Source organism: Hemicordylus capensis, chromosome 2 (genome assembly GCF_027244095.1).
Source record: "Hemicordylus capensis ecotype Gifberg chromosome 2, rHemCap1.1.pri, whole genome shotgun sequence".
NCBI lineage: Eukaryota > Metazoa > Chordata > Lepidosauria > Squamata > Cordylidae > Hemicordylus > Hemicordylus capensis.
The window spans coordinates 200,767,085-200,786,568 of NC_069658.1; the positions used below are offsets into that span (position 1 = coordinate 200,767,085).

Genomic DNA, 19,484 nt, shown 5'->3' on the forward strand with positions numbered 1-19,484 from the left:
GCATTTTTCAATTGTATTTATGTTTTACAGATTCAAGGCATGTTTATTAGCAAGTTTTTATGCCTATGACTGTAGATATTTGGGGCCGATTGCATTTGAAACCTGCATTTACTTGTTACTTACATAAATTATGTTAACATAAATATATACTACAAAAGGAATGCAATAATTGAACTATAGCATCCATCCATCAGTTCATCCATTTATTTTTTCTTACTGACTCAGCCCACCTTCCTTATCTGATAGAAAAACCTCAAGACTGCTAACGAATATACTATTAATAGTCAAAGCAAGCTAATGGAAGAGGCCTCATGGCCTCTCCCTGAAGTATTTTTAAGTCACACTGATTTCTCCCTTAAATTTCTCCCACTTAAATCAATAACTGACATCCAGACTAAAGTAGCACGGGTACTTGTGAGGGGACAACAATTTTTGTCACTCTCATGTTCTCTCTGAAGTGGGGGAGGCTCCTTACTTAGCGCAGAGTGGGCCCAAAAATTTGCCCAAATCAGCAGCTGCTTGCTTCACTGACTCTGCATCTCAGTCTGTGCTGCCATGTTTCCTGCTTGCAGCCTGCTTACTGCAATGTTTGCACAGAATGGGTGGGTACTGAAATGCCACATATTTCATTGGGCTCATTTAAATATCCATGAGACAGCAGCCAATTCAAAGGCTGGCCTTTGTTTTCAAAAGATGGGCAGAGCTGGGAATGACCTTCCAGCCAATTACATTTCATCATTTTGATTGACTACTCTGGCAGCCAATCAGAGTGGCCAGAGGGGGGGAAAGTCTTTGCTACTGAGAGGCAAGGCAAACAGAATGAATCGGCGTTTGGGTTAAGCAGTGCTAGTAGGAACTGCTCTCTTCTCAAATAATGTGTGTGTGTGTGACTTTATTTATTACTTTGAATATTTATTTATTACTTTTTTTGGAATTTGCAATCTATATATTGGACTTCATAGTGGTGGTGAGTAAGAGGTTGTATGGGGCAGTGGAGGGTGAGCTGCTCCTTCTGGCCCCTGAATGTTGTTTTTTGTGCCGCTCATAGAACCAACTCTCCGACACTTGTGCCACCTATCAGTTGGCAGCCCACACCTCCAGCCTCATGCACAGTCCAGCCTGCCCTGGTCCCTCCATCAGCCAGTGGCCTCTCCTGCCACCTGCCTCTGTCAGCAGCCCAGTGTTGGCTGACGGAGGGAGCAGGCCACATCTCCTCTCTACGCCATGTGCACAGCCTGGCCTTCCCTGCTTCCTTTCTCCGCTAGTGGCCCAGCAGGTCCAGGAAGCACTCCAAACTTGGAGCGCCACAGGCTGATGGAGGGAGTGGGCTGCATTTCCTCTCTGTCTCAGCGCAAGACAAAGGTGCAGCTTTTCAAAGCTACTCACCAGCTATGGAGGGAGCCAAGCGGCAGCCCGGGTGCTGCCTCTGCTCCACACCCGCCCCGCCCCCTGCATCTGACATCAGACGTGGCACCATGGTTTTACTCCCAAAGGGGTCTGCACCATGAACCCCCCACGGAACAAACTGGGGGGAGGATTTCTAAGGGGTGCCAGACAGAAATGGGACAGTCGGTTCTGTGCACATCCCTACTGCAAATGCAGTGCTGGCCAATTTTGCTCCCAAATGGGGCCGTGCAGTCCAGTTTGGGAGCGAAGTCATGCCCCCCCCATGTCTGACATCAGATGCAGGAGTATGTCTGGGGTGCAAGGTGTAGCCCCTGATTGGTGGTGGCCCGGGTTCTTTGAATCTGTTTGCCCAATGGTGGCTCCGCCCCTGCTACTCACTTGATCCAGTGAAATCTGGATGCCCAACCCAGGACCAGCTGGCTGAACTAGTCTTTCTCTGCAAATGGGGCTGCTGGGTTACCTGAGCCACTATCCTACTATTTGCATCCACTTTTACGCCAGCAAACAAAGCTGAAATATGGAAAGTTTGGCATTGTTTGAGTAAGAATGCTTCTAAATTTCATCCTCAGATTCAGCATCATACTATGAATGCCTGCCAAATGAATTTGAAAGTGCAGATCTGGCAGTAAATATAATTGAAATGTATTTGTCTAGTCATAACCCACAACACAATTGACATTTAAAAAATGACAACCCAAGATAAAAAGGCACAAGAGAAAATCAAGCCAAATCATAATTACACAACCCAAAATACAATTGATACAGATATCATGATTCTTATTGTTATTAAAATATTTATGTTCACTTTAGAAACAGAAAAAGAAATGCTCAGAACAGTTTACACAGCTGAAGGTATGTAAAAAGAAAATAGTTTCCTGTCCCCGAAACGCTGACAATAAACATAAAGGGGATACCAGCAGGAGCCACTGGAGAGATGTTATACTAGGATGAGGTGATAAAATGGGGGCTACTCTGTGTTTTCCAGGGATCTACTCTCAGTAGAGAAATTGCTCTGATCCCAAATCTAGGAGAAACGCGCACCTTCAGTGTAGGCTGCCACCAGCTGAAGACTGATCTAAAGCCACTGACCAGGCTCAGACATGGCTTCAACAACCTGTCTGGCTTGTGACTTACAGGCACTGTACAGCCAGAGTCTACACCAGCCAGCTCTAGACAATGAGATATTATTCAGAAACAACTCAAAAGTAGCAAATGACTTTACGATGCACATGAGGAAGAGTTTTGCAAGTAACCCTCCAGAACCTCTTAAATCAGACTGAAGCCACTTCTAAGTATTTGAACTTTATTAAGAAACTAGGGTTGCACACAGAACAAGGAATTGGGGAAAACATGGCACACAGGAATTCAAAAGAAAATACAAAAACATTAACTAACTAGCTAGCACTGAGCTTTAAGACTAGCAGTAGACTGGTCCTTGGCTGAGGGAGCATTAATCCTTACAGCTTCTCCCTTTCTGGACACAAGAAGCAGCTGGGGACAAAGTGTCCAGTTGCTGGCAACTCAAGACTGTACTGGGCACTTTCCAGATTGCACACTACCACAGTGTCACAACATATCCCTTAAGGGTGCTTCCGCACTGCCTGCTCTGTCCCTGCGCTGTAAGCAAGATGCCGTTCACATTTCCAATGCCTTCTTTCGGATTTTGTTGCTGCATTGTAGCCCTACAACGTCACATATGTGTCGCAAAAAATAGCGGTATTTCCCCATTGTAGCTTACAATGGATTTCAACTGTGGTTTGAATTCAGCACACAAAACTTTGCAGTTTACACCACTTTTTGCGTTGTAAGCCTCACTATCTGGAAACCACCCCAGTAACAAAATGAAGGGCTTCTTGTTCCCTGTTTTATAGTGATACAAAAGGGGGAAGGCTTTCCCACTCTTCCAGAGATAGACAGCTCTGGGATCCAATGAAAAGAGCCGGTGTGGCTCTGATGTAATGCCGCTGGCCAATCCAGGGTAGAAGTTTCCCCTCCAAACTGGAGATCCTTCCTCCTTAATGGGGCTGAACTAGCATGTCTAAGCTGAATCCAGTTTGAACTGGTTACCTAATGTGAAAAAGGCTTAGGCCTGTAGATTGATGGCCCTGTCGCCTCGATAACAAATGTAAGAAACTGTTGAGCTAAGATGGGGAATCTGCATTTCGTCACAGATGAACAGGGGCAGTTGCTCTCTCCTTGCTATTTATAAGATATAGGATAAAAATATATGAGAGACACCACTTTAAAAGGTGCCTTTTTATTTTTGCTGGGTAACCATAATATTTTGTTTTTATTTTCTCAAAACACTGCCAAAGTTGCCACTTTCTAGATAACTACTTTGTTATCATTTGAAAACATAAAATCAATTTTCTTGCACCCCTTCAACAGTTTGTAAAGAAATCTCATCCTCACAGTATCAGTTAAAGGACCACAAAACAATTAATGTTGCAAATTTTTTATTTCCTATATTCCAAATATTGGGAATTCTCTCTGGTAAGAGATACCCTTCTATTACAGCAGAGTGCACTGAGGCACAACACAGTGGAGTCTGCCCAGGCATGCGTGCATGCTGAGAGTAAAAGAAACTTGGAGCCAGTTCATAGTTTCAAATCAATATAAGGAGTCTTTATTGGAGAACTCCATTCTAGATAGTAAAGTGGAGAGATAGGATCTCTAATATAGCTAGCTAGCTGGATGCAGAGGGATGGTTTCTGCATCTCTGCACATATGGTGCAAGGAGAGAGGAGTGTGGGTGTTGTAAGGGAGAAGAAAAAGGGAAGAGGAAGTGGCAGGCAGGAAGGAAGTCCTTGAGAGCAGCAATCTACATATCAAAGGGATAGTGTTGGAGCAGTAGAGAAGGGATGACCAATGTCTTGACCCCTCTAGCCCTCTGACTCACTAATCTGTCCCCCTCTGTCATTGAGACATGACAGAGTCCTTCACTTCCAGCACCAAAAACACAAGGTGCCAGTTCCATGAAATGCATGCACTTTCTTCCAGGGTAAATTGTTTAAGGTGATTAAATGATTCCCCAATCCATATTGAAGTTTGAATGGTGCAATAAACGTAAGGGGGAGTTGGTAAGACATCTAGACCTTTGAAAAGATATATCGGTGAACATCTGAGCAGAAATGTGAGTGGTGCCCCTTTGGTAGTTCATTTTTGGGAGAAAAACACATTCCTTTAGGGATGTACAGTTTGAGACAATTGAAAAAAGTATACATGGAAATGATAAAGCTCTACTTAAGAAAGAAGCATGGTGGATTTTGGAATTGCAGGCAAGAATATGTAGCATACTGGGATCTATACAGGCATACTTCAAAAAAAAAAACAGGAAGATCCGCCAACAGAGTGGTCAATGAGACACACACACACACACACACACACACACACACACACACACACGTTGCTATGAATAGCCCAGTTGTTGCCAGCATCACAAATTTATATATGGCTCATTTAATAATCTGTACAAGAAGTATTTTTTAAATTGTGGTAGATTCGTTGATGACATTTTCATCATTGTCCAATCTGATTGTCTTATACTGATGTATTGGGGTAGCCTTGACCCCAATAGGGGAGGTTCGTTCCTGGGCAGATGGAGTCCAATAATCAGCCCAGACGAGAGGACTTACAATCAAAGCTTTATTATGCTCTTAAGTAGCATAGGTACTGCTCGACTAATGTCAAAGAGCAGGACAAAGAACCATACAGAAAGCAACACATTTATAGTCAAAAGTATTCCTCAAAATGCAGCTGCATAGCAATAACTGGCCAAAGTTAGGGAATGTGTGCAGACTGCCAACCAGTTCATTCCAGCCTTATCTTCCAGCACTAGCGGGTTGCTTTGACTTTAGGGAACATGGAAAAGTACCAGTAAACAGTTTCAAAAACTACTGACAAGGCTCTCCTTGCAAAGCCTTGAGCTTAGTTAAACAAAATAGGGTTGCTTATGTTAAGCTGTGCACTTCAATATCCATACCATACATCAATACCTTCATTTTTTGATTGGATCAACTCGATTGACCCACACATACAGTTTACTGGACATGTCAATGATAATTCCATCTCATTTTTAAATGTCATAGTGTACAAAGAGGCCAATAACATCCTGGTGGTGAGAGGATACCATAAACCTACAGACAGGGTTTTTTATTTCACACTATAAGGGTTTCTATCACAGACACATTAAATATAACATTCCATTTGGACAATTTTTAAGATTAAAAAGAAATTGTACAAGTGGTAACATTTTTTATCAACAAAGGGAAACATACTCCCTTTGGGGGGGAAAGGGGTTTCCCCCAATGTATCATAGACTTTGCTGAGAGATGGACAGAAGGAATAGCAAGACATACACTGTTTGAAAACAAACCTTTTGTGTAACTCTGTCTAAATTGTTTGAGTCTATGGTGTTTAGCCCCTTAGTTAGTTGGATTAAACAGATCATTAAGAGACATTCACATATAATCCAAGCTTTTCTGGATTGTAATAAACCACCAGGAATGGGCTATCGTAGAATATCTAATTTATGTATGTATGTATGCATTTATTTAACATATTTTTATACCTCCCAAAATTTGCATCTCTGGGCAGTTTACAGTTAAATAATTTAAAACATAAACAAACATTAAAAACCATTTAAAACCAACATTAAAAATTAAAACCATGAATCTAGTTAATTGTCCATGAATCTAATTAATTGTCTATTAATTGTCCAAATTGTCTATTATCATGGTGAAAATTACTTGGGTTGTAATATATGTCCAGCATTGTAAAACCAATGTTATTTATTTATATATTATTTCTCTGTGTAAACTGCCCTGAGCCATTTTTGGAAGGGTGATATAGAAATCGAATTAATAATAATAATAATAATGTTTGCAACAATAATTGTAAGTTCCTTCAGGATTAGATCAATGATTCACCTATCATTGGTAGCACACCTTCAGTCTTGCAATCACAACTGATTGTCAGTGGGTATATAAGATCAGTTTGAGATTGTTGGTGTATGAGTAAGCTTTGTACCTGCTTGTTCAAGAGAAGTTGCTAGAAGCAGTTAAAGAGATTGTATAAGACTAAGTACTACACAAGTTGTTGGCTTGGTTTGTTGTAACACATTTTTTGAGAAGGTTAGGGGCGTAGCAAGGTTGGAGTAAGCCCAGATGCCCCCCCCCCACTGAAGCTCAGCTCATTAAGTAAACAAGTCTTAAATGAGGCTGAATAGTGGTAACACAAAGCGTATATATAGATATAGATATAGATATAGATACACACACACACACACACACACAATAGAACATCATCCTACATTTTTAAAAAATGTTTTGTAAATTGTGGATGATGCAAGTCATTTAATTGTACTAGAGAAAGACATGCTGTTCTGGTAGCTCCAGGTCTTAACACTCACATCAATTTTGAAGGATGGAAGGAAGCCTGGGCGGGTGCGTGGCAGGGGAAGTCAGTCATGTGACTTGCCTCTGGGGGCCCCCCAAGGCAGTGGGCCCCCAGACAACTGTCTCCCCTTGCCCTGTTATAGTTATGCCTGTGGAGAAGGTGCTCTTATGTTGTTCTGTACTTATATTTATTACTAATTGAGTGTTTATGTAGTTCAGAAATCGCTTTACCTCTGGGAATGAGATAGGGGCAAGTTTTCACAACATCTTCTCTTGAGTATAGGAATTGGAGGTACTGCTTTGGAGTGGCTCTCGTCCTTTCTTGCGGGGAGGGTCCAGAAGGTGGTGCTGGGGGACTACTGCTCAGCTTTGTGGCCATTGGTCTGTGGGATCCCGCAGGTTTCGATTTTGTCCCCCATGCTGTTTAACATCTACATGAAACTGCTGGGAGAGGTCATCTGGGGACTTTGACTGAGTTGTGAGCAATATGTGGATGACACTCAGCTCTATCTCTCCTTGTCACCTGATCCTAGGGAGGCAGTGGATGTCCTGAATCGGGGGCTGGAGGCCGTGATGAGTTGGATGTGGGCTAATAAACTGAGACTGAATCCAGACAAGATGGAGGTAATGTTGGTCAGTAGGAGAGCCATTTGGAATGAGGAGATTCTACCAGTTCTGGATGGGGTTGCACTCCCCTTGAAAGAGCAAGTATGCAGCTTGGGGGTATTGCTGGACCCGGCTCTGCTTTTGGAAGCTCAGGTGGAGGCAGTGGCCAGGGGTGCCTTTGCAAGACTTTGGCTTGTGACCCAGCTGCGTCCCTTTCTTGAGAAAGCAGATCTGGCCACAGTTACCCATGCCTTAGTCATGCCACGGCTGGATTACTGTAACATGCTCTGCTTGGGGCTGCCCTTGAAGAATATTCGGAAATGGCAGGTAGTGCAAAATGCTAGGATTTTATTTGGAGCTGCCCGCTGGGATAACATCACACCAATTTTGAAAGAGCTGCGCTGGCTACCAGTTTGTTTCCAGGTCCAATTCAAAGTGCTGGTTTTGACCTTTAAAGCCCTTAACGGTTTGGGCCCTGGATACCTAAGGGACTGCCTGCTCCCAAGGGTTGCTGCCCACTTGACAAGATCATCTAAGGGGGCCCTGCTCCAGGTGCTGACAATGAGGGAGGCTTAGCTGTCATGCACTTGGGACAGGGCCTTCTCTGTTGCTGCCCCCAGATTCTGGAATGCTCTCCCAGTGGCTATTCACTCCTCAGTCTCCATCACAGTTTTTAGAAAGCGTGTTAATTCTTGGCTTTTTACCCAGGCTTTTATATGATCGTATCTATTGCTGCTTCTCTGTATATTGTATTTTGTATGGTTATTTTATGCTTGTATTTTAAATTTTTAGTTGGACTCATGTTTTTAAATTTTAGCTTAATATTTTAATTGTATATTCTTATAGGCTTGTGTTAATTTTTCTGTGAACCACCTTGGGATTGTTTAAATGAAAAGTAGTATATACATTTAACAATAAATAAATAAATATATAAATCTTCTTGTAATACAAACAGTTCATATATTGTACAAACTTCCTGTTTTGTTCATTACTGTGATGTTTGGTATAAGGTACCATTAGTGGGAGGAAAAATGGGGATGTATAATCTGAAATATGATTGAAGTTTATATAGTAACTGAGTTTTATATCTCAGACAATTAGGACATTGGGTCATGTTGACCAAAGTTGTTTAACAAGGTCAACTTCCACTTGAAAAAGGCATCTTGAAATGGAGGTCACTGGATCACCATAGAGTATGTTTGGACTTTTTTTGTACATATTTCATTTTCGACTCTTTTATATACAGCGTGTGGACTCATTCATTCATGAGTTGTACTTATTTCCACATTATTGCTCCTCTCTGAATATTTTCCATTTTACTTATACTGAATAATTTTTCTACTATTGTTGTGCCCACAGGAGTAATTTGGATTCAGAAGACCTTGTTGTTTGTACTGGTTCTATATGTGAATATGCTTATGTCACTAGGTGTCAATGTGACTATCACTTAACAAACCTTCACTAAAAGTCTTGTCCAATTGATCTCTAATATATATTGGGGTGAATTTTAAATATCCAAATATCTCAGATCAGAGCCAGACCAGCCCAATTCCAGTGTCACAAATTTAGTTCCTTATTCCAAGGATCAGTCCAGTTCCAGTGAATGCAATCCAAGTTCTTCAACTTGGAGTCCATACATTGTTCTGAGACAAAATACCTCAGATGCTGTGTTCTCAGTCACTTTGCACTCTGTAAATGCTCTAGAGTAGGGATCCTCAACGTTGGGCCCCCAGATGTTCTTGGACTTCAACTCCCATAATCCCCAGCCAAAGGCCACTGGGCCTGGGGATTATGGGAGTTGAAGTCCAAGAACATCTGGGGGCCCAACGTTGAGGATCCCTGCTCTAGAGCACCACAGCCAAAGGAACTGAACATTACCCCCGGGAACTCTCTTGTTTTCTAGCGAGATATAGCAATTTCTTGGCAGAGACATGACACAGACATCAAACTGTCTTTTAAATGTTTACTTAACTAATAGAAGCATTAACAGAGAAATAACAGTTGGCAGGTGGTGCGTATATGTGTTGCCTTAATGATTAGCAATAATACATAAACTACTAAGAACATCTTAATTATGTAAGAAAAGGAAGAAGGTGGGGAGAGATTTGGATTAGGGGAGGGAATGGAACTGAGATTTTCCAGGGAAAGTTCATATTACCAGGCTTCAGACTAGGCTAAAGCCTCGTCTTGTTGAAAACTGGAAATTGGCCAAAGATGCAGGAGGGTCTTGAAGCTTTTGAGACTGTAGGCCAGAAAAAACACAGGATCAGGCACCAGGTAAAATCTCTACTCTGAACTCTGCCCTTCTGCAGAGCTCACAAACAGACTTTGTGCTTTGGATAGTGTCTGGCTCACAACCAACTCTTTTTGGATCATGCTCCACAGCACCATCCAACAAAGTGAGAAGACAAAGCCAAGAGCCTGTCTTCCTTCGAAATCTCTGTGTCTCTCCTTTTAGCCATTTTGCTTATGCTGTTTCAGTGAAAATCTGTTTCTGCCCCTCCCTTCGGAAAAGCCTTTCACACAGAACTTTACTGTCTTATCACTGCAAAAAGGATCACTTCTGCCAGCTTCATACAACCTCTATTGCCTTGTCTTGCAGCCAAGACATCATAAGTTTTGCTATCTCTCAGTAACTAAAGCATAGCAATTTTTGCAGTTCCAGAGATGTCAGAGGGTGAAGGAGGTGAGAGTAAAGAAAAACAAGAGATGCAAAATAACCTTAGTTGTCCTTATTGACAATCATCTCTAATATCTCTGTTACATAAACCTTGCCAGCTCAGGTTACAATATACAGGTAGATATGCATTGATTAGCATGATTATTGCAGAACTCAGGCCCAAATGGCCTTTAAGCTTTTAGAATGGTATCTTGATCAGAGTTTCAAAAGATTGTGTGAACAGCACAGCCACATAATTCCCAGAGAAGTCTCTCCATCAGCATAAGCACCCCATTCTCAGAGACAAGAGTTCAAAGTTCAGAGCTCCCCAAAGAATCTCCTGCTCTATGAACAGGCCTGGTATCCATCTTAGGTGAATATGTATGTATGTACTGAATTTATATGCTGCCTAGTATAAAAATCTCTAGGCGGTATACAGAATTAAAACATAAAATATAACACATTTAAAACCCATAAGGTAAAAACATGTTAAAAGCACATTAAAATTAAAAAATTGAATCTCAGTTGAAGGCCTGGAAAGACAAGTACGTCTTCAGGGTCCTCCTAAAAGCAAACAGAGAAGGGGATGCTCTTATTTCAGCAGGGAGCGCGTTCCAAAGCCCTGGGGCAGCCACAGAAAAGGCCCGGTCCTGAGTTGCCACCAACTTTGCGGCACCTGTAGTTGAACCTCTCCAGATCATCTTAATAGGCGACAGGGTTCACAACAGAGAAGGCACTCTCTTAAATACCCTGGACCTAAGCCATTAAGGGTCTTATAGGTAATAACTAGCACTCTGTATTTCATTCAGAAACCTATTGTCAGCCAGTGCAGTTCTTTTAGAATTTAGTGTTATATGGTCCCTTCGGGTAAACCCAGAGACCAGTCTGGCTGCCACATTCTGTACCAATTGTAGTTTCTGAACTATGTACAAAGGCAGCCCTACATAGAGTGTATTACAGTAGTCAAGCCTAGAGGTTACCAGCATATGTACTACCATTTTAAGGTCACTACTCTCCAAGAACAGATATATCTGGTGTATCAGCCGAAGCTGATAAAAAGCACTCCTGGCCACAGCCTCAACCTGAGAAACCAGGGAGAGTTTGGGATCCAGGAGCACTCCCAGACTACTAACCTGATCTCTTAGGGGTAGTGTAACCCCATCCAGAACAGGCAGATCTATACCATCTCTTGGATCCCGACCCTCTACAGACAGTACCTCCGTCTTGTTTGGATTCAACTTCAGTCTGTTATCCCTCATCCAGCCCAATATCACCTCCAGGCAAGCACTTAGAGGGCGTTATGCCATTTCCTGATGAAGTTGGTATAGAGAAATAGATCTGGGTATCATCAGCATATTGATAGCATCCCAGACCAAACTTCTTGATGATCTCTCCCAGCAGTTTCATGTAGATGTTAAAAAGCATTGGAGACAATATGGAGCCTTGTGGAACCCCACACTTCAGCTCTTGCTTTTCAGAGCAATAGTCTCCAAGTGACACTATCTGGAAACTGCCAGGAGCAGAACCACTGTACAACAGTGCCACCCTAGCCCACCAAGCAACCCAGCAGGATACCATGGTCAATGGTATCAAAAGCCACCGGGAGATCCAAAAGGATCAGCAGAGTCACACTCCCTGTGTCGAAAGCCAGTTTGGAAAGGATCTAAATAATCAGTGTCATCCAAAACTGCCTAGAGCTGAGAAGCAACCATTTGCTCAGTCACCTTGCCCAACCAAAGAAGATTAGAGACAGGTCTGTAATTAGTTAACTCTGAGGGATCCAAAGCAGGTTTCTGTGTCCCTGATACAGATTAAATTTGACTGTGTGCCTGATACAGATTAAAGCTAGCTGAGCCTAATGTTTGCATCACACTATAGAATCATTTGACTACATTTGTGTTTCCCTCATTGGTCAGTCTGGTGAGGATCTCTTGGTTTTTTGTGGATTTTGGAATTGAGCACTTTGGCTCCACAGGGGTTAAATGCTTAGCCTGCTCTCCCTGCACAGGAGCAGGGAGCTATCCCTGGGTGGCACATGATTACCAGCTCCGTCATGGAGCCGGTAAGGGCCCCCATCCCTGCCACCCAATCCCCACCACACCTACTGGCTCTGTGATGGTGTTGCCTTCTGGTCGGGTCTCCTCATATTGGGTCTTGTTCTTGGATCTGGGTCTTGGACTTGTTTGCCATGTCCATAAAATACATGGCCATGTTGGGAACTTTTCTGAATGTAGTTTCCAGCTTGTATAGTATGTGGTCATTCATCTCTGGGATAGTTCTTGTCCTGAAGATAGGCTGAAGTTAGTTCTAGGGGTGTGCAATCTGGGTATTCGGTGATTTGGTTTGGGACCCGAACTGAATCACCCCTGTTCTGTTTTGTGCCCGAATATGGGCTACCCAAATCACCCTTGATTCGGTTCGGGTTCGGATTTAATCCGAATCCGAATCCAAATCCGAATCGATTTGGGGGAAAGGGGCCCAGGGGCAAAATTTTGGGGTGGGGTGGTAGTGCCCAATGGGTGGAGTCTACCACCCCAATTTCAGGGGAATTGGGCAAAGGGCTGGTTTTTGGGGAATTTTTGAAGTTTTAGTGACTTTGGGGCAGTTCAGGGGCATAGCATGGGATCTGGGCAAAAGGAGTGGGGTGGGTTGGTAGTGCCTAATGGGTGCAGGCTACCACCCCAATTTCAGGGGGATTGGGCAAAGGGCTGATTTTTGGGAAATTTCTGAAATTTTCATGTCTTTGGGGCAGATTGGGGCAGAAATTGGGGCCTGGGGCAGAATAGTGGGGTGGGGTGGTAGTGCCTAATGGGTGGAGGCTACCACCCCAATTTCAGGGGGATTGGACAAAGGGCTGATTTTTTGAGAATTTTTGAAGTTTTAGTGACTTTGGGGCAGTTTGGGGGCAGAAAGTGGATCTGCCCCAAAAGAATGGGGTGGGGTGGTAGTGCCTAATGGGTGGAGGCTACCACCCCAATTTCAGGGGGATTGGGCAGAGGGCTGATTTTTTGGGAATATTTGAAGTTTTGGTGTCTTTGGGGCAGATTGGGGGCAGAAAGTGGATCTGCCCCAAAGGAGTGGGGTGGGCTGGTAGATAGTGCCTAATGGGTGGAGGCTACCACCCGTCCCCAATTTCAGAGTGATTGGGCAGAGGGGTGAATTTTGGTGAATTTCTGAGGTTTGTCTTCATAAGGTGAAGTGTGCTAAATTGATTAATTCCTCATATTCATAGTAATTGAGAGTGTGAAAAAGTGAAAGGGGTCATGAGAGTTGTTTAATTGAAAAAAAATCTCATTTGCTATGATAGAATGAGAATTCACACCTCAGAAGTTTTTTCTCATTGCTCATTTTGGGCACAGATCATTCTGTGCCCAAAATTTTTTGCACATCCCTAGTTAGTTCTTGTCCACCTCCCTCTCCTCTCCTCCCTCTCCTCCATTAGAGTCTTGTTTTTGATATTCAAGCTTGGTTGCTCCAGAGGCTTGCATCTGCTTGGTCAGTATTTGGTTTTACTGGCTTTTTTTTTTTTTTTTTTTGCATGTGTAGTCACTATAATCAGGCTCTATTGGCAATATGGTCTGTCAGAAAGCTTTCCCACTAGGAAAAAGCCCAATGGGAGCTTACATAACAAGTCGTTTACATGGGTTGTTGCCAGCACTGCCATTCTGCAGGCTCTAAGAAGCCTCTCTGCTCACTCTTAACATGCTCAGTCTCATGGGATCATGGGTTCATCGCTTGTGGCATATGGGGACAGGTCATTTAGCAGGCAGTAGGACAATCGCCCCCAGGTTCACCAGCTATCAAGCAAATTGAAAGGGAATTAGCCTCATGCCTTTCCCTCTACTAGAAATGTCTAAGCAGACCTGAGTTGGCTTCCAAGGTGTGTCTATCCCAGGCCTGCTCAACTTAGGCCCCCCCAACTGTTTTTGGATTACAATTCCCATAATTCCCAGCCACAGTGGCCAATAGCCAGGGATTATGGGAGTTGTAGGTCAACATCTGCAGGAGGGCCAAAGCTGAGCAGCCCTGGTCTATCCAAGGACTGACCTTGTTACCTCCCATCCTTGGTTGCCTCAAACAATCTAAACTCATAATCTCAGCAAGAGAGCAGATAAGATACTGCAAATACTGCTCCTTTCACCAACAAAAGAGGTTGATGAGCCATTGGAACTCAGGAGCTGCGTTCATTAAAATGCTGTTTGATTTACTGGGTCCTTCTGACCATTAATATCTGTGTAGTCATTTTACATATAGGTTGTTCTTGACCTTTGCATGCCATTGTGCATATGCTACAACACCCAACAAAGACAATGGATTCTTTTGAGATCCACAGGTATAACCCGCCCCCTGCCTGCCCTCAGGAAGGAACTGGCATTTTGCCTCAGGGCACATTGGTTTCATGAACCTGTGTGTTACCTTTGGTTTCTACACCTTGGCGCCACCTGCTGTTTTAGTGATTGACTTGACACCAGACATAACATCTGGCCGTGTCTTGCTTCTCGCACCATTCCCGTGCTCAGCCTCCTGATCGGCCTTCCTTGCTGGCCCGATATGCCCAGCATGCCTTGCTGCTACGAGAACTGGTTGCACGAGACCAAACACCTTTTGGATTTACCCCTGCTGCCTAACCCTCAAATGGCATTCTTCTCTGCTGCCTCCTGAATCCTCTTGGTCTGTTCCAGAGAAAAGAGTTCCTTTTGGTTTCATCGGAGCCATAAGGAGTGAGGCTGTAGGATAACCACTATGCCCCTCTGGGCTCTCGCTATCCTTGTTCTTTACTAAATCCAAAAACCTGTTTCTCTAAAGCTGCCTTATCTCTAGCCAGCCTGGATTTGATCTAATTTGGACCAAGCTCAAATTGCCTCTTTGCAAGTTACTTGGTTAATCTCTGCAACATATTTTAGCAATAATATTGCCTTAATCAACTTTTTTCCCATGCTGTGCCCCCAAACTCTTCTATAAACAGATTGTATTCATGAACCTCAACTTACACCCTGTCAGTTCATTTCCCCAGAACCAGAACTTGGTACAAACTTATTCTGATATGGGACTGCTCCATTCTAGATCATTCCAGCATCGCTAGCCCACCAGTGGCTGGGCTATCTCCTGCAGCACTAGAACTGCTCCTCTGCGGGCTCCAAGAAGCCTTTCTGTTTATGCTTGAGACCACAAGCTTGTGAATTCTCACTCTCAATATGCTCAGGGACCTCACAGGATCGTGAGCTCTCTATTTTTGGCACATGGGGTTCAGTCATTTAATAGGCAGTGGGACAGTTACCCCCAGATTTAGCAGCTACCAAAGCCAAACTGAAAGGGAACTAGACTCACATCTTCCCTTTCCTGGAATACCTAAGTAGACTTCTGGAAGTTAACTCAAGAAAGTTAACTTTTTATTCAAGGTCTCTCTCTGCACGAATATTGTTTGCATGTCCATTTATGTAACAGGGTACAACTGACCCATTCAAACATTGTGTAGTAGTGCAGCACAGCAAACACAAACAATAGAACCTTTTGAGATTCCATGTAACTGCCCTATTCAAGAAAGAAGAGCAACTGAATGTTGCCTCAGAACACATTTTGGGCATTAATTGCCCCTGGTTCCTTGAGCCAGTATGATCCATTTGGTGCTCCCTTGTGTGCTTCATATGGTTTCTCCATCTCAGAGTCGCCCATACTTTGGACGCTAGATCTGACACCCGCCGTTACACTTGGCCATGTCTTATTCTGTGTGATAATAATGCTTCTAGTCTCCAGATTGGTCCTCTTGCCTGGCCTGATCTGCTCAGCCAGCCTTGCTGCCACCAGAAGTTGGCTGCTCAAGAACAGACAGTTTTTGGATCTATCTCTGCTGCCTAACACACTTGGTTTCCTGCTTCTGCCTGCTACTTTCCGATCCATCCCTGAAGAAAGAGGTCCTTCTGCTGCACCAGAGCCATGAGGATCCAACCACCACTGAAGGAAGGACGAGGTTGTATAGTAATCACTGCATCCCTCTGGGCTCCCTATCCCTGCTCTCTTCTTAAATCCAAAAACCTAGATCCAGTCCTAGAGAAGAGGCAGGGCTAACAAACAGCCATCAGCAAGAGCACTGAAGGCAGGCTGCACTTGCCTCTCTGTACATAATATCTGTCTCATTAAAGCATTAATATTCCTGATTCAACTCCACACTCTTGTCCTTACATATCACAGCTTTCTCCTCTGGATTCTACACTGGTGACGAGAGTGGCTAAGAACCCCTCCATAAACCAACCAACCAACAAAACCACCTTCTCAATAACAGAAAGCAACAGAGAGAGGAAAAGGCCTACACAGAGAGGACAAAAGGAAGGCAAGGGACAGAAACAAACACACCATTTTCCTAACCAGATATTTTTGTCTTCAAGCCCCTGATCACCATGGCTGCCTTCTTTGGTATCTCTTCCAGTTCTACAATGTCCTCCTTAAGATACAGTGACCAGAACTACATACAGTACTCCAAATGTGGGCACATCATAGATTTGTATAAGGGCATTATAATATTAGCAGTTTTATTTTCAATCCCCTTCCTGATGTTCCCTAGCATGGAACTTGCCTTTTTCATAGCTGCCGCTCACTGAGTTGACACTTTCAATGAGCTGTGCACCTCAACCCCAAGATCTCTCTCCTAGTCAGTCACTCACTGACAGATCAGACCTCATCAGTGTATATGTGAAGTTGGGGTGTTTTTGCCCCAATATGCATCACTCTTTACTTGCTTACATTGAACCACATTTGCCATTTTGTCTCTTGTCCACTCAGTTTGGAGAGATTCTTTTGGAGCTCTCCACAATATCTTTTGGATTTCACTATCCTAAATAGTTTAGTGTCATCTGCACATTTGGCTACTTGGCTGCTTACTCCAACCTCCAGATCATTTATGGACAAGTTAAAGAGCACCTGTCCCAGTACAGAACCCTGGGTTTGGTCCAGGTGGGTGGATGGGTTCAGAAACTTTTTTTAAAAAAAAATTACTTACTCCCTTCGGGGTGTCTGCGGACACCGCCCCACCAGCTTCCCTTCATGCCTCTACCAGCCATTTGGCTGTCTCTTCAGCCCATTTGGGCCTTCCGCTTCTGGAGTGGTGGCCATTTTGGAGGCCACCGTGCCTGTGCAATTGGCCTCTGCGTGGCCTGGGTTCAATGTCAAACACATTCGATGAACCTGTTTGCACATCCCTAGTCTCCACCCGAAAACCAGTTTGAAGTTGGTCTAGATAATCGGTTTCCTCCAAGACTGGAGCTGGGAGGCCACCACCGTCTCAATTACCCTGCCCAATTATGGAAGGCTGGAGACAGGCCTATTGTTGCTTAACTCTGAGGGATCCAATCCAGGCTTCTTCAGAAAAGGTCTGAGTGCCTCCTTAAGACAGGGAGGCATTCTGCTCTCCCTCAGAGAAGCATTTATAACATCTACCAGGCCTTGTTTATAATATCTACCACCCCTCTGCCAGACTCTGTTGTATACACAGTCATATGGAGGAATACGGCAGTGTGAATGGACCTTTGCTTTCTAATCTCTAAAATTGGATTGTTAAAGAACTCACTAGGATTGTCATGACAACCAGTTTGCTGGGGTTTTTTAAGCACTTTGCATGTTTAAAAGAGTCAATACATAATTAAGAAAAATGGCTGATAGATTGATTGATAGATTTAGATACCGCCTTTCATTAACATAATCTGAAGGTGGTTAATGCTCCACCAGTGCAATGATCTACCCACACAAGATCACATAGCTGAGCGGATGCAAGTAAAAACTGTTCCATCTTGTGTGCTCTTGCTCAGAACTATGACAGTGGATAGCTTTGCATCATTCTCTGAAATATATATGGACTGAGGAAGAGGTTTAACAGGAGGAGGAGTGACACAAATTGTGCAACTGCACCCTGTCTAGACAACACTAGTCTGGAATGCAAGACCCTGACGTATGAAACTAGCTAGTACATAGATTTAGGTGTGTTCACCAATCACCCCAGGGCAGTTTCATTAACAGTATTGGCTGACATCCTGACTAATGAAGCACCGGTGCAATTGGAGAAGCACTTGTACTTCTGAAAAGTTCAGCTTACTCAGCTCCACTGCTGGCTCAGTGATGGGGGGATATGTCAACAACCTCCTCTTCCTGAAGAAGTACTCTGTGCCACCTGAAAATATGTCCTTGAGGGTCACACAGCCCCCAGAGACAGATTTTCAAGTGACACAGAGGGCTTCCAGGGGAAGGAGAGGTAACAAATATCCTCCACCAATGATACACTAGCACAGGGATCCTCAACGTTGGGCCCCCAGATGTTCTTGGACTTCAACTCCCATAACCCCCAGCCAAAGGCCACTGGGCCTGGGGATTATGGGAGTTGAAGTCCAAGAACATCTGGTGGCCCAAAGTTGAGGATCTCTGCACTAGCACTATAGTACTCTAGAACTCTTTAGAAGCACCAGTGCTGCTCTTATTGCAGCAGTGCAGGGGCGTAGCTATAATTGGGCAGATGGGTTCAAAGAACACAGGCCCCCCAGCTCCCGAGGGCCCCCCGGCTCCACTCCCCCCTATTTTCTTCATTATCTCCCTCACTCAGAGGGGCTACCAGGGAGAAGGGTGAACACGGGCCCCCTCTCCCCTAGCTATGCCCCTGCAGCAGTGCTTCGTTAGTCAGCAAGATGTCAGACATGTTATCTAGAATATCTCTGAAAATAAGTTCCTGGAGGGCAGATAGCATGGGCAGGGGTGTAGCAAGGTTGGAGTGGGCCCCAGAGTGAAGGTGAGCGCCCCTTGGGCCACCCTGGGTCCACTGCCAAAGAGATAATGCCCTCCAGTATCTTTGTTGCAGAAGAACTATAAGGACATTGTGAAAAACAAAACATAGAAGTGAGAGAAAGACATATCCTTTCTCTCACTCCTATGTAAATAATATCACACACTCCATGCATGGACTCTCTCTCTCTCTCTCTCTCTCTCTCTCTCTCTCTCTCTCTCTCTCCCTGCCTCTGAAATGCGATAAAATATATGCTTTGGCTTGAAGCTGCAATGAGTCTTCCAATCAGGAGCCAACAGCATACCAGCGAGTCAGGGAGGTGGTGGTGTGTGTGTGTGTGGGGGGGGGGCAAAGAATGAACTGCCCTCCAGTCAGTGACCCCCTCTCTTTCAGGGGCCCAGGGACATTGGTCTCCCCTCTGCTTATTCAGTTATAGTTAAGCCCTTAGGCAGAGGGGTGCTGTTTTATTTATTATTGATTGATTGATTCAATTTATATACAGGTACCACCCTTCCAAAAAGGCTCAAGGTGGTTTTCTTCAGTTCCTGCCTGTGGGCTTCCAAGCCCACTTCTGGAAACAGGATGCTAGACTAAATGGATCCTTGGTCCAATCCAGTGACACTCTAGTTAATGTTATGATTTTATCCTTATAATA

At 44.0% G+C, this 19,484-nt stretch overlaps 1 long non-coding RNA gene across 2 annotated transcripts in view; it reads left to right on the top strand.

The window, feature by feature from the left end:
- LOC128346358 (uncharacterized) overlaps window positions 1-19,484 on the top strand; it is a 79,888-nt gene that overhangs the window by 33,220 nt on the left and 27,184 nt on the right. The window contains exons 1-2 of one of the 2 annotated variants that reach the window (XR_008316929.1): window positions 836-967; window positions 2,218-2,259. The exons of the other annotated variant lie outside the window; for it this stretch is intronic. This is a non-coding gene — a long non-coding RNA (uncharacterized LOC128346358). Of the gene's footprint in view, window positions 1-835; window positions 968-2,217; window positions 2,260-19,484 lie in introns of those variants that run through there. 2 annotated transcript variants of the gene reach the window in all.